The 12,432-nt window shown below is 46.0% G+C and overlaps 1 protein-coding gene across 1 annotated transcript in view; it reads right to left on the bottom strand.

Annotated features, from left to right (window-relative positions):
• TSPEAR (thrombospondin type laminin G domain and EAR repeats) overlaps positions 1–12,432 on the bottom strand; it is a 162,938-nt gene that overhangs the window by 58,690 nt on the left and 91,816 nt on the right. The gene's annotated exons all lie outside the window — the stretch shown is intronic.

A 12,432-nucleotide genomic window follows, 5' to 3' on the forward strand; every position in this document is an offset into this window, starting at 1 on the left:
GGGCTGGTAGGCCTGGGTCCCTGCTGCAGTTCCCCCAGGATGGCAGTGTCCTGGCAGCATCCCAAGCCTGGTGTGTGGCAGGGCTGTCTCATGCCCTCCACTGGGTGAAGCCTTTGTGATTGCCCTTGGCTGGGCCTGATAGATCACGCACAGGATTTTTGACCAGGAGCCAGGGTCCTCATGCCCCAGAACTGTTCCCTGGAAAGGCTTTCTATACTGGAGCCCATCAAGACCCAGGTTATTCAGAAGAAGCCACCTGCCTTGGCTGGGGGTGCAGGTGTGAGGCACAGCCCCTCAGCCAGGTGGATTCTGCACTCTAGATGGTCTCCAAGAAGGGGCTCTACCACTGAGGTGGAAAGGGAGCAGAACTAAATGGCCAAGAAATCCTTACTCTGTGGATTTCATTGATTTAAATTGTGTGCCCAGGGCCCAGGAGGAGTTTATTTCTAGGAATTTAGGTTAGGGTATTATAAGTGTTGCTCTATGGGACAGTAAGACTGAATGTATAGCCATCATCACAAAACAGGCCAGTTTAGGCCCAAGAAGAAGCAGGTGGACCCATAGAGAGAAGAGATGGAGAACTTGAACACCCATGGTCAGTAGTCCACACAGATCAGTGGGGAGGGAGGTGTTGTTGGGAGAAAGTGATGGCAAAGCTGGGTATCTGTGGGGAGAAAACCAAACTGAACTCTTCCCCAAACAGTATATACAGCTCACCCCTCCAGGAGGGGAAGAATGGTGAAACTTCCAAGTTAGAGGGAGGGTTGGGAGCCATCTCTGTGACTTTGGGGTACAGATGATTCCCCAACCAAGCTCAATAAACACAAACCATGAGAAGTCATTATACTTGCTCACATCAAAACAAGAACATCTGCTCAGGAGGGACACAATGGGGAAGGCCAGTAGTCCCAGGACAGAATGAGAAAGGTGTTTGCCATACCATGAAAACTACAGAAGGAACAGGGAGCTCCTGAAAATCGACAAGGAAAATATAAGAACAATCCTCAAAAAAAAAAGGCAACCTAAAAAAAGAAGAAACCCAAAGGGCTTACATATGACAAAATGCTCAAGTCAATACGAGTCAGAAAGAGATCATTTTTCTCCTACTATAATGGTTAAAAAAAGGAAATAGGAAAACAATGTAAAGATAGAGTATGCATGGGAAAATAACTCATGTCCCTTTTGTGTGTTCAAACCTGCTTTTCTTAACTTGTTTTATTTTTTTAAATTTTATTTTATTATGTTAGTCACCATACAATAAATCATTAGTTTTTGGTGTAGTGATCCAAGGTCATTGTTTTCGTATACCACCCAGTGCTCCATGCAGTACGTGCCCTCCTTAATACCCGTCACCGGGCCAACCCATCCCCCCTCCCGCCTCCCCTCTAAAACCCTGTTTGTTTCTCAGAGTCCATAGTCTCTCATGGTTCATCTCTCCCTCTGATATCCCCCCCCCCTTCATTTTTCCCTTCCTTCTCCTAATGTCCTCCATTCTATTCCTTATGTTCCACAAATAAGTGAAACCATATGATAATTGACTTTCTCTGCTTCACTTATTTCACTTAGCATCATCTCCTCCAGTCCCATCCATGTGGGTGTAAAAGTTGGGTATTCATCCTTTCTGATGGCTGAGTAATACTCCATTGTATATACGGACCACATCTTCTTTATCCATTCATCTGTTGAAGGGCATCTCGGCTCTTTCCACGGTTTGGCTATTGCGGACACTTTGGAAAACAGTGTGGAGGTTCCTCAAAAATTTAAAAATAGAGCTACCCTCTGACCAGCAATTGCACTCCTGGGTATTTACCCCAAAGACACAGATGTAGTGAAAAGAAGGGCCATATGCACCCCAATGTTCATAGCAGAATGTCTTAACTTGTTTTAAAGGAAGTCATGGAATGTAGAACAGATTGGCACATGGGGCTTTGAGCGGAACTCCTGGACTCTCTGGGGCTGCAGCATGGATGCATCTGAAGCCTTGGGAAGGCAAAGGCAGTGTGGCAATTAAGCCACTGAAGCCTCAGGGGAGCGCCAAAGTAGCAGCAACACCAAGAATCACCTCTCAAAGGCATAATAGAGTGCTCTGTGGCCAGCCCTCACTAAACCCTCTACACACATCAATACTTTTAAATCCATACGCATCCACTTCAGTCACCTGCCAAAGTCAAAGGGTTCTCAGGGTGCACAGCATTGCCCAAAGGACCAAGCAGATGGTATAGCAAGGATTGTGGCCTTTGCTCCCAGCTCTCCTGGGATGCACTATGTCCTGCAGCTTTTGTCATGGGCCTTCTGAGGCTCAGTGTCCTCATCAGCAACAGGGGATGGTATCCTCCTGTCTTGTAGGGTGCAGGAAGGACTAGAAATACTGTCTGGCAGGCAGAAGTTGCTCCCCAGAAATGGACAGCTTCACAGTGACTGACCTGGAAATGGATGGCCCATCCCTCATGATGCAGTCAGCCCTGTGCTGGGCCCGTTTTAGGTCGACTATTAGTTTCCCACATGAGCCTGTGGGAGGATATGTGTTTGCCTGCAGGATTGCAGGCTGCCAGGGCTGGCTAAGCAGGACTCTTGAGTAAGATCCATGTGGCTAGTACATAGCCGATGTTAAGTTCACCTTACGTAAATCGGCAATAGGACATCCGGTGGGGTGCCTTAATCAGCTGGCACAGAAAAATCCACACACAGTCTGGGAACAAGTCCACTTGCTGGACCCACACTTGCCAACCCAAAACAGAACCTTCTTTTCTCACCTTTCATGAATGTTGTTCATTAGGTATAACAAGCACCTGACCTCACTGGGCATGTGGACATTCAGGAGGCGAAAGTGCACGCATAATGCAGACCACAAGGCTGGCACGGGGACAAGGGGGGTTTGATCTGAGCTCTTCCCGGGACAGGATGCTCAGCTGCCCTCAGGGTCCCACCCACAGAACTTGTCTCTAATGATTCAAAATGCCACCTCTTAGTCTCCTCTGCCAGGAGCTGAGAGGTGGGAGAGGCAAAGATGAAGCGCCAGTCCCTGCCCCCAGGGACCTTTGTAATAAAAACACCACTCTCTCCTGCCAGGCATGATTATCTCTGCAATCCAGCCAGCTTTCCATGGTCCCTTATCTCACGTCCTCCTGGCAAGTGAGAACAGGAACAGAGGATGAATCCAGCTATAGTGGCCTCAGGCTGTAGGATGTGGAAGTCCAAATGCTCAGCACCTAGAGGTTTACCTGCCTTCCAATCCCATTGTGTGAGAGTCCTCATCAACTCTATTGCCCTTCAAATATGAAGAGAGAATAGAGCCAGAAAGGGCCAATAGATCAGGGCTATCAGCACAGAGGGTTGGTGGGGGCAGCTAAAGGAGAAGGAAGTTTATAGTACTAAGTGCTTCCATTAGAAGAGAAGACAGGTATCAGATCAACTGTCTAAGCTTTGACTTAATAAATTTGAAAATGGAAGGGTAAGTCAGTGTAATTGTATGTAACATAACTCAATGTAAGTGAAAACAAGAAAAACAGAGGAGATCAATTGAAACCAAAGTTGATTCTTTGAGAAGATGAATAAAATTGATAAACTTCCAGCCAGACTGACCAGGGGAAAAAAAAGAAGAAGAAATAATTTACCAGTATCAAGAACAAAAGATGGGCTATTACCAACTATTTTTCACAATTTAAAGGATAATGAGGGACCTCCACAAACAACATTATGCCTATATATTCAAAACCTTGTATGAAATGGACCAACTCCTCAGTAGGCACTTCATTAAAGAAGAGACACATGACCAGAAAGTCCTATATCTATTAAAGAAAACTCCAGTTTCCCAGGAAATTCTCCCAAGTATTTAAAGGAGACCAAATACTGACTCTACACAATCTTTTCTAGAAAGTAGAAGAGGAGGAAACCCTTGCCAACTCCTTTTGTGGGGGTGGCATTATCAAAACTGAAGACATTGCAATAAAAGAAGACTACAGACCAATATCCTCACAAAAACAGACATGAAGATCCTGAATAAAATATTAGCAAATCAAATCCAACAACATATAAAAAGGACAATACATCACAACCAAGTGGGGTTTATCTGGGAATTCAGGACTGGTTCAACATTCAAAAATCAATTAATATAAGTACACAGCACCTCTTCATACTTGCAAAGCAATTTCCTGTACATCTCTAATTATTTCAAAATAAAAGGCTTTAAGAAATCAATTAATATAATTCACTATATTAACAGACTAAAAAAGAAAATTGTATAATCATCTCAATAAATGCATAAAAAACATTCCATGAAATCCAACATCCATTCATGATAAAATCTCTCAGTTATTACTGAGGGAGATTTTTAGCCTGAGAAAGCTAATCTAGACAAAACCTCAGCGAGCACAAGGACTGAACGCCTCCCCCTGAGATCAGGCCGGTAGCACACACACAAGCATTTCCTTGCTCTGCCCACTAAAGAAGTGACACCCCAGCAGCCCTGAGCACACCTAGCTCCAGATCGTGGTTTCTAAATACCATTATCCACTAAAAGGATCAGGGCTCGCTGGAGAAGTGATTGATTCCAGGAATGGGATGGGGAGATTTCCAGAGGAGCTAGGACCAAAAGTGAGATGTTGGGGAGTTGGAAACATGCTGAAAGGTACAGGAGCCAAATGAAGGAGGTCCCAAGGTTCAAAGCTGGAACAATGTGAACGAGAAAATAATGATAATACTGGATTATTACTCAAATAATAAAACAAATATTCGTTAGTCCATAATAAAATAAATTGAAGCAGAGCAGGTAAATAAATGGAGGAAAAGGGGTAATTCCTCCTTACAGAAGAATTTCAGTTAATAAGTAGAGATGGAATGGGGAAGTAGAAACTCACCATCAGGTGTGGCCCCCAGAGGGATGTTAAAACCACTGGACAAACATGACAGCAGAAACAGGATGTTTGCAAAGTCTTATAGACTCTCCCCCACCCCAAATATTTATTAATTACAAAGGGAAAAATAATTGTGTATCTGGTGACAAGACACGGAAACATCATGTACCCTTGCTTCACTGGACACATTACTTTGATGGGATTCTTCCCCAAACATAATAACCTCAGGCTAATTGCGAGGAAACCTCAGACAACCCCAAATTTCCAAAACACACGTGACCAGGGCTCTTCAAAAGTGTCAAGACACAAAGGATAAGGGAAGACCAAGAAACCATCTCAGACTAGAGAAGACTAGGGAGACCTTACAAATGTATGTGGGGTCCTGGACCAGAGAGGTGACATATGTGGGCAATGGGTCTGTTCTTTAGTGAACAGTAATGCACCAATGCTGATTTCTAAGATTTGTCACTGATCTGTGGATACGTAAGATGTTACTAGAGAAAGCTGGGTGAGATCATGTGTAAACACTGTACTCTTTTTATAACTATTCTGTAAACAACACAAAAGCACAAAGTGGTCCATGAACTCAGCTGTGCCCAGACAAGCAGAAGATGTGCAGGTGCGGCTGGCCCATCATGCCATGTGCCACCTGCGCCCCATCCTTCACCTGCTGTGGACTGCAGTCCCCAAGAAAGGAGACCTGCACCACCTTTCCTTCCATCCCAGATTCTGGCCTTGTGTCTGCTTCAGAGCAGGTGCTTGCTAAAAGTCAAATTGTGTCCCATGAGGATGCTGAAATCCTAACCCCCAGTACCTGCAGAAGTGACCTTATTTGGAAAGATGGTCATCACAGATGATCAAGATACAATGAGGTCACGGGGGGGGAGGGGTCCTAACCCAATACGACTGGCGTCCTTGTAAAATGAGAAAATGTGGATGCAGACAGGCACACAGGGAGGATGCTGTGTGAGGATGCAGGCAGAGATGGGGAGATACTTGTACAAGCCCAGGAACCCCAAGATTGCCAGCAAACTCCCAAAGCTAAGAGAGCATGAGACAGATTCTCTGTCATGGCTCCAGGAGGAACCAACCCTCCAATCCTTGATCTCGGACATTGAGCCTCCAAACTGGGAGAGAACGAATCTCTGTTGTTGAAGCCGCCCAGTCTCTGGGGCTTTCTTACCGAAGCCACAGGACACTGACACAGTGCTGCATACAAATCATGACTCATCATCGTTATATAGAAACCAAATAAACCTCCAAGCACAGAGGCACCTGGTGGTGCTCAGCCAGCAGAGCACTCCACGGCAGCTCTTGCCCAGATGGGGCCTGAGACCCAGCCCTCAACACCCAGGTATTCCACTGTGGCCCCCAATGACCTGCTAAAACAAGAAACCTGCACTCCACCCCCAAGCTTGCTTTCTAGGACTGAAAACAAGTAGAGACTTCCAGGTCCATTTCCAGAGTTTTGTGAACTGAACAAGGATTCCTGGAAGTAAAAGGGCTGTGGCTGGTTCTGCAGAACCCGGCTCTAGGCACCAAGGAGGGGAGTGTGTGGAGAGACTACCGCTATAATAGCACAAGCCGAGAGGGTACGAAGAGAAAGTCAGGGCACCTGGCACACACGTACACACACATACACACACGCACACACGCACACACACTCACACTCACACGCACACCCTCCTCCAGCCCCACCGCCCCCACCATGGCCGCGTCCACCCTGTCGGTCTGCTCCAGCGACCTGAGCTACGGCAGCCGCGTCTGCCTGCCCGGCTCCTGGGACTCCTGCCCCGACTCCTGCTGGCAGGTGGACGACTGCCCAGAGAGCTGCTGCGAGACCCCTGCTGCGCCCCCAGCTGTTGCCAGTCCAGCGGCTGCACCCCCAGTGGCTGCACCCCGGCCTCCTGCCTGACCCTCATCTGCACCCCCGTGAGCGGCGGGTCCAGCCCCTGCCAGTCAGCCTGCACCAGCTCCTGCCAGCCCTCCTGCTGCAGCTCCTCCCCCTGCCAGGAAGCCTGCGGTGCATCCATCTGCCGCACCCCTGTCTGCTGCAAGCCCCTCTGCTGCGAGACCTCCCCCTGGTCAGCCCCCTCCTGCTGCCAGCCCAGCCCCTGCTCCTTGTCCTGCTGCAGACCCTCCTCCTGCATGTCCCTCCTCTGCCGGCCCATGTGCCTGGCCTGCTGCAGCCCCATCTTAGCCCAGAAGTCCTACTGCAGATGGGGCACGTCCCCCCCATGGCCAGCTGGGCTCAGGGCCCACCCAGTGACTGTGGTCCTCCCAGCCACCACTCCTCAATCTGGTCTTGACCCATGTTAAGGGGTTGCCCCCACTGAGGACAGGAGCAGGTCCCACCTGGCACCTGACCACCTTGTCCTGAATTGCTCCAGCACATGGACTATTCCTAGTGTCTGCTGGTCCAGTCTGCTGCTGAGCTGCACATGTAGACAAACCACACATCAACACTCAGCGTGTGACCTTGCAGAGGTCTCCTAGGAAGTCCCCGTGGCAGTGGTCTCCCCTCTGTATCTCCCACCCCTCATGAGGGTCAGCCCAGCCTCCATCCACATGTCTCTGTCCCCTCAGCTCAGTAACCCATCAGCTGTCTCTAGATGCACTTAAGCAAACTGGCCAATAAACACCCAAGACCGACCAGAGCCCTGGCTCCATGTATCTTGTCATTATTCCCCAGCCTGACCACACATCCACTTTCCCCCTCTGTACACAATGCTGCCGCCCTGCAGGACCCTGTGTGGTTTCCTGTGATTCCCCGAGGTCCCAGCTGGGCAGCAGAGGGTGTGGGTGGGTATTGCAGCCCTTTGGCCACTTGGGGCCATCCTGGGCTCATCCTTCACCCTCCTGTACTGTCATCCATGGGATAGTTTTTTTCCTTGATTTGCCCTGTCACTCCTTATGATGCCTGTTCAATCAGGATTAGGATCTACTAGATCCATATTTTTCCAGAGTATGTCTAAATGCCCTCCTAACTTCAAAATTAGCAATTTTCATCTCTGTATTGCCTAAAATATTCTCAATGCCCCACTCTCACATCCCCAGTGTGGTGTCAGGAGCACATGCTGAGGGGTGCAATCTGTTACACAGTACAGATCCCAGAAGTCACATATTAATACTCATGTTAAACCTGCCTGAGAGTAAGGGCTTCTCTCAATCTGCCATAACAAAACATAAAACAAGCACAGAAGCATCACAATTATCAAGCCAATCCATAGGTGGTAAGTGCCAGACAGAACAAAGCCCAGCACTCCTTAAAGGAAGGAAACAAAGTACAACATTCAACAGTATTACACTATTATTTTATTGAAACCCAGCATCCAATAAAAAATTACTAGACACATTTTTTAATGCTTTTCTTTCTTTATTTGAGAGAGAGAGCACGTGCACACAAGCGGGGGTGGGGCAGAAGGGGAGGGAGAGGGAGAGAGAGAATCTCGAGCCGACTCTGCACTAAGTGTGAAGCCCAACACAGGGCTCCATCCCACGACCCTGAGATCAGGACCTGAGCCAAAAGCAAGAGTTGGATGCTCAACTAACTGAGCCACCCAGGTGCCCCCAAATCACTAGATACATTAAGAGGGAAAAAAATCTAACCCATAATCAAGAGGCAAAACAGATTATACAAACAAACTCAGAAATGACAGATGCTGGAATCAGCAGACAAGGTAGTTAAAGCAACAATGATAAATATGTTCAAGGATTTCAAGGAAGACATGAACACAAAGAAGAGAGAAATGTAAGATACAAAAGAGAACTAAATGGAACTGTGAGAGGTAAGAAACATAACATTAACAATAAAAAATTTAAAGGATGAATTTAAAAGTAAAATAAAGACTGCAGATGACCTAGGAGACATAATCATAGAAATTACCCAAACTGAAAGAAAGTAAGAAAAAAAATTTTAATTAACAGAGCATCAGTGATCGGAGCAACAATATTAAATGGTCTAACATAAATATAACTGGAGTCCCTGAGGAAAAAGGTCAGGGGTGAGGGGAGACAGAAAAATATTTAAACAGACAATGGCTAAATGTTTTCCAAATTTGATGAAATTGAGAAGTATATAGAACACTTGAGAAACACTATACACTAACATGACCTTATTGATATGTATACAATATTCCATCCAACAACAGTGAACTTGAATTCACATTTTTTTCAAATGTACATAGAACATTCACCAAAAAGAATCATATGCTGGGCCATAAAACCAGTCTTGATATATTTAATAGTCTTAATATATTTAATAGGACAAATAACTGGCATCATACAGAGAATGTTGTTTGACCACAACAAAATCAGAAGTCATGAACAGAAAGATATCTGGAAAACCAAAAAATATTTGGATATTAAATAACACACTTCAAAATAATCCATGAGTCAAAGAAGGAATCACAATGGAAAATTGGAAGTATTTTTAATAAAATAAAAATAAACTTTATAGAATGCAACTGACACAGCATATGGGGGAAATGTATAGCTTTAATAATTTATATTAGAAAAGAAGGAATCCATCAATTATCTAAGCTTCTATCTTTAGAAGCTACAAAAAATAAGCACAAGTTGAATCCAAAATAGGTAGAGGGAAGGAAATAATCAAGAAGTGTAGAAATCTACCAAATAGAAAATGGAAAAACATGAGAAAATTAATAAAATCAAATCTAATTTTTAAAGATCACCAAAATTAATAAATTTCTACCTTGACTGGTCAAGAAAAGGAAATAAATAAATAATATCAGGAATAAAGAAAGGGCTATAGCCCCAGATTCTACGGACATTAAAAGAACAATAAAAGAAGGCAACTCTTGATGCTGACACATTCAACAACTTAAGTGAATGACACATTCAACAACTTAGGTGAAATGGACAAATACCTGGAAAGATATACATATAAAAACTCATAGAAGAAAAAACAGAAAACCAAAATAGCCCTCTATCAATTGAAGTAACTTGAATTATAGTTAAGATCCTTCCCACAAAGAAAATGTCACGTCCAAACCTAAGGAATATATAAAAACACTATTAAAATTCCTAAGTGCAGTTAGCAAGGTCACAGGATACAAGGTCAACACACAAAAACTGATTAAATTTCTACATGGTAGCAATGAGTACTTGGAAATGAAATAAACACACCATTAACTGAAACACTGAAAAATGAAATAATAGAGAAACTTAATATATGTACAATGTCGATGTACTAAAAATGATAGTGTATTGCAGAAAAAAAGTTACCCTAAATGACTAGAAATAGATATTATGTTTATGAATTGACTCAATATTGTTAAAATGTCGATTCTTTCCAAATTTACCTGCAAGTTTAGTGCAATTCCTATAGAAATCCCAGCAAATTATTCTTTAGAAAGCGATGAGCTGATTCTAAAATATATTCTAAAATCGATACAGAAATGTAAAGGACCTAAAATAGCCAACCAATTTTGAAAAAGAAAAACAGAATTGGATGACTGCTGGATTTCAAGACCTCATTTAAAGCTGCGTTGATGGAGACAGTGTGTTATGGGTATAAGAACAAAGGCTGAAGACCGGACAGAGCAGGGTCCAGAAATAGACCCACACATATATGGTTAATAGATTTTTTGGCAAGGGCCGGTCAGTGGAGAAAGGATAGTTTTCTCAACAAATGATGCTGGAAACAACGAACAACATATTCAAAAATTAACTTGAAAGGGATTATAGAACTTAACATGACAGTTAAAACCATAGAATATTTAGAAGTACACATAGGACAAAACAGGCATGACCCCAGTTTTGGGCAAAAATTCCTTAGCACCACTGAAGGAAGGGAATGCGTTGAATTTTATCAAAATTAAGGATGTCAGCTACTGAAAAGTACTGTCAAGAAAATGAGAAGTCAGGGCGCCTGGGTGGCTCAGTCATTAAGCGTCTGCCTTCAGTTCAGGTCATGGTCCCAGGGTCCTGGGATCGAGCCCCATATCGGGCTCCCTGCTCCGCGGGAAGCCTGCTTCTCCCTCTCTCACTCCCCCTGCTTGTGTTCCTGCTCTCGCTGTGTCTCTCTCTGTCAAATAAATAAATAAAATCTTAAAAAAAAAAAAAGGAAGGTAAAAAGTCTAGGCACAGGTGGGGGAATTTGCAATGTACACATATGATAAATGACTGTTACCTGCAATAAGTGAAGAACACTTACAGCGAATAAGAATACAGTCTGATTGCAGAACAATGGGCAGAGCCTCTGAGCAGACACTTCAGACAACCACGAAGAGGCACACCGGAAGCTGATCCACCCACACACAGTAGCCATCAGGAAGGGCAAATATCACCCTGCTCACCCCACTTAGCACAGGACCCAGCAAGCCTACGCCTAGGTATTTACCCGAGAGAGGACAACATGCAGAGTACAGGTGCTTACAGGGGCTTCCTTCATAACCATTAAAACCTGGAGACACCCCAGATGGACTTCAACAGGTGAATAAACAGCTGCAATACATCCATTCAATAAAACACTACTCGTCAATTAAAAGAAATTAACTATAATGGTATGCAACCGAAGAGGCAAGTGAAAGAAGCCGGACACTGAGCATGCCTGTTGTACACTTCCTTCCCTTGGATGCTCCAGAAAAGATCAACTTCAGCAGCTCCGGGAGCACCTGCTCCCAGGCGGCAGGCGGGCATGGAGACTTGGGACTCAGAGAAACCTTTGGTAGAGGAGGGAAGCTGATACCTCGTGCCCCCAGTGGAGGCTGCAAGATGCAGACCTTTCTCAAAACTCATCAAACGGTACAATGAAATAGGGTGCGTCTGATTATATGTAAACTGTACCTGGACAGAGCTGATTTTAAATGGAAGGATTAGGTAAAACCCTGGTCGGGGAGAAGGGTGTGGGCAAGGAACTTGCAGCAGGTGGGGAGTGTGGCATGGGGCGGGAGGTGGCTGGGGTTTCAAGAAAGGAGACCGAGAGCCAGGGGCCTGCACGGGCTCCCTTTGTGGGCTCTGGCCATGGACACAGCCGCGGGGAGAGTGAGGGGCTCACGGGCCCGGAGGGGAGGGCGCGGGAGGGGAAGGCTGACCTCTGTCTGGTCCTTCCTGGGGCGGGGCCACTGGGCCACTGCTGGCAACAGTTCTGGAGCCCTGGGTCGGGGCTCTTGCTGGATGTCCCTGCCCTTGTGCACAAGTGTCCTCACACGATGCCACTGGCGTCCTGACACCAGAGCAGGCCACTGTCCACAGCAATCGTGGCCTGACGGGGTTCTCAGTTCACAGGGAAGGCCCCGCACCGGGACTCCGAGTCCCTCGTGCTCCCAGGCAGAGTCCAGACGTACCAGATGGTGGCCCTGAGTCCAGCCCAGGACGGGATCCTGGGGCCCTGCCACCCACCCTTAATATTTTGTTTCAAACCTAGTCGTTTTCTTCAGGAGCTTGGAGCAGTGCCTCCCCCACGACACCACCTTTCCGAGAAATGGGTAGAGCCCGCGGGAGGACCCCAGGGGGACCCCAGGCCCATAGGGGCTGTGCTGCCTGCAGCCCCCAGGCCCGCTTGTCTGGGGCCGGTTTGCCCAGCTGGGGCAGTGGGTGGAAACGGGCCAGGGGC

Source organism: Zalophus californianus, chromosome 1 (assembly GCF_009762305.2).
Source record: "Zalophus californianus isolate mZalCal1 chromosome 1, mZalCal1.pri.v2, whole genome shotgun sequence".
In the NCBI taxonomy this organism is placed as follows: Eukaryota; Metazoa; Chordata; class Mammalia; order Carnivora; family Otariidae; genus Zalophus; species Zalophus californianus.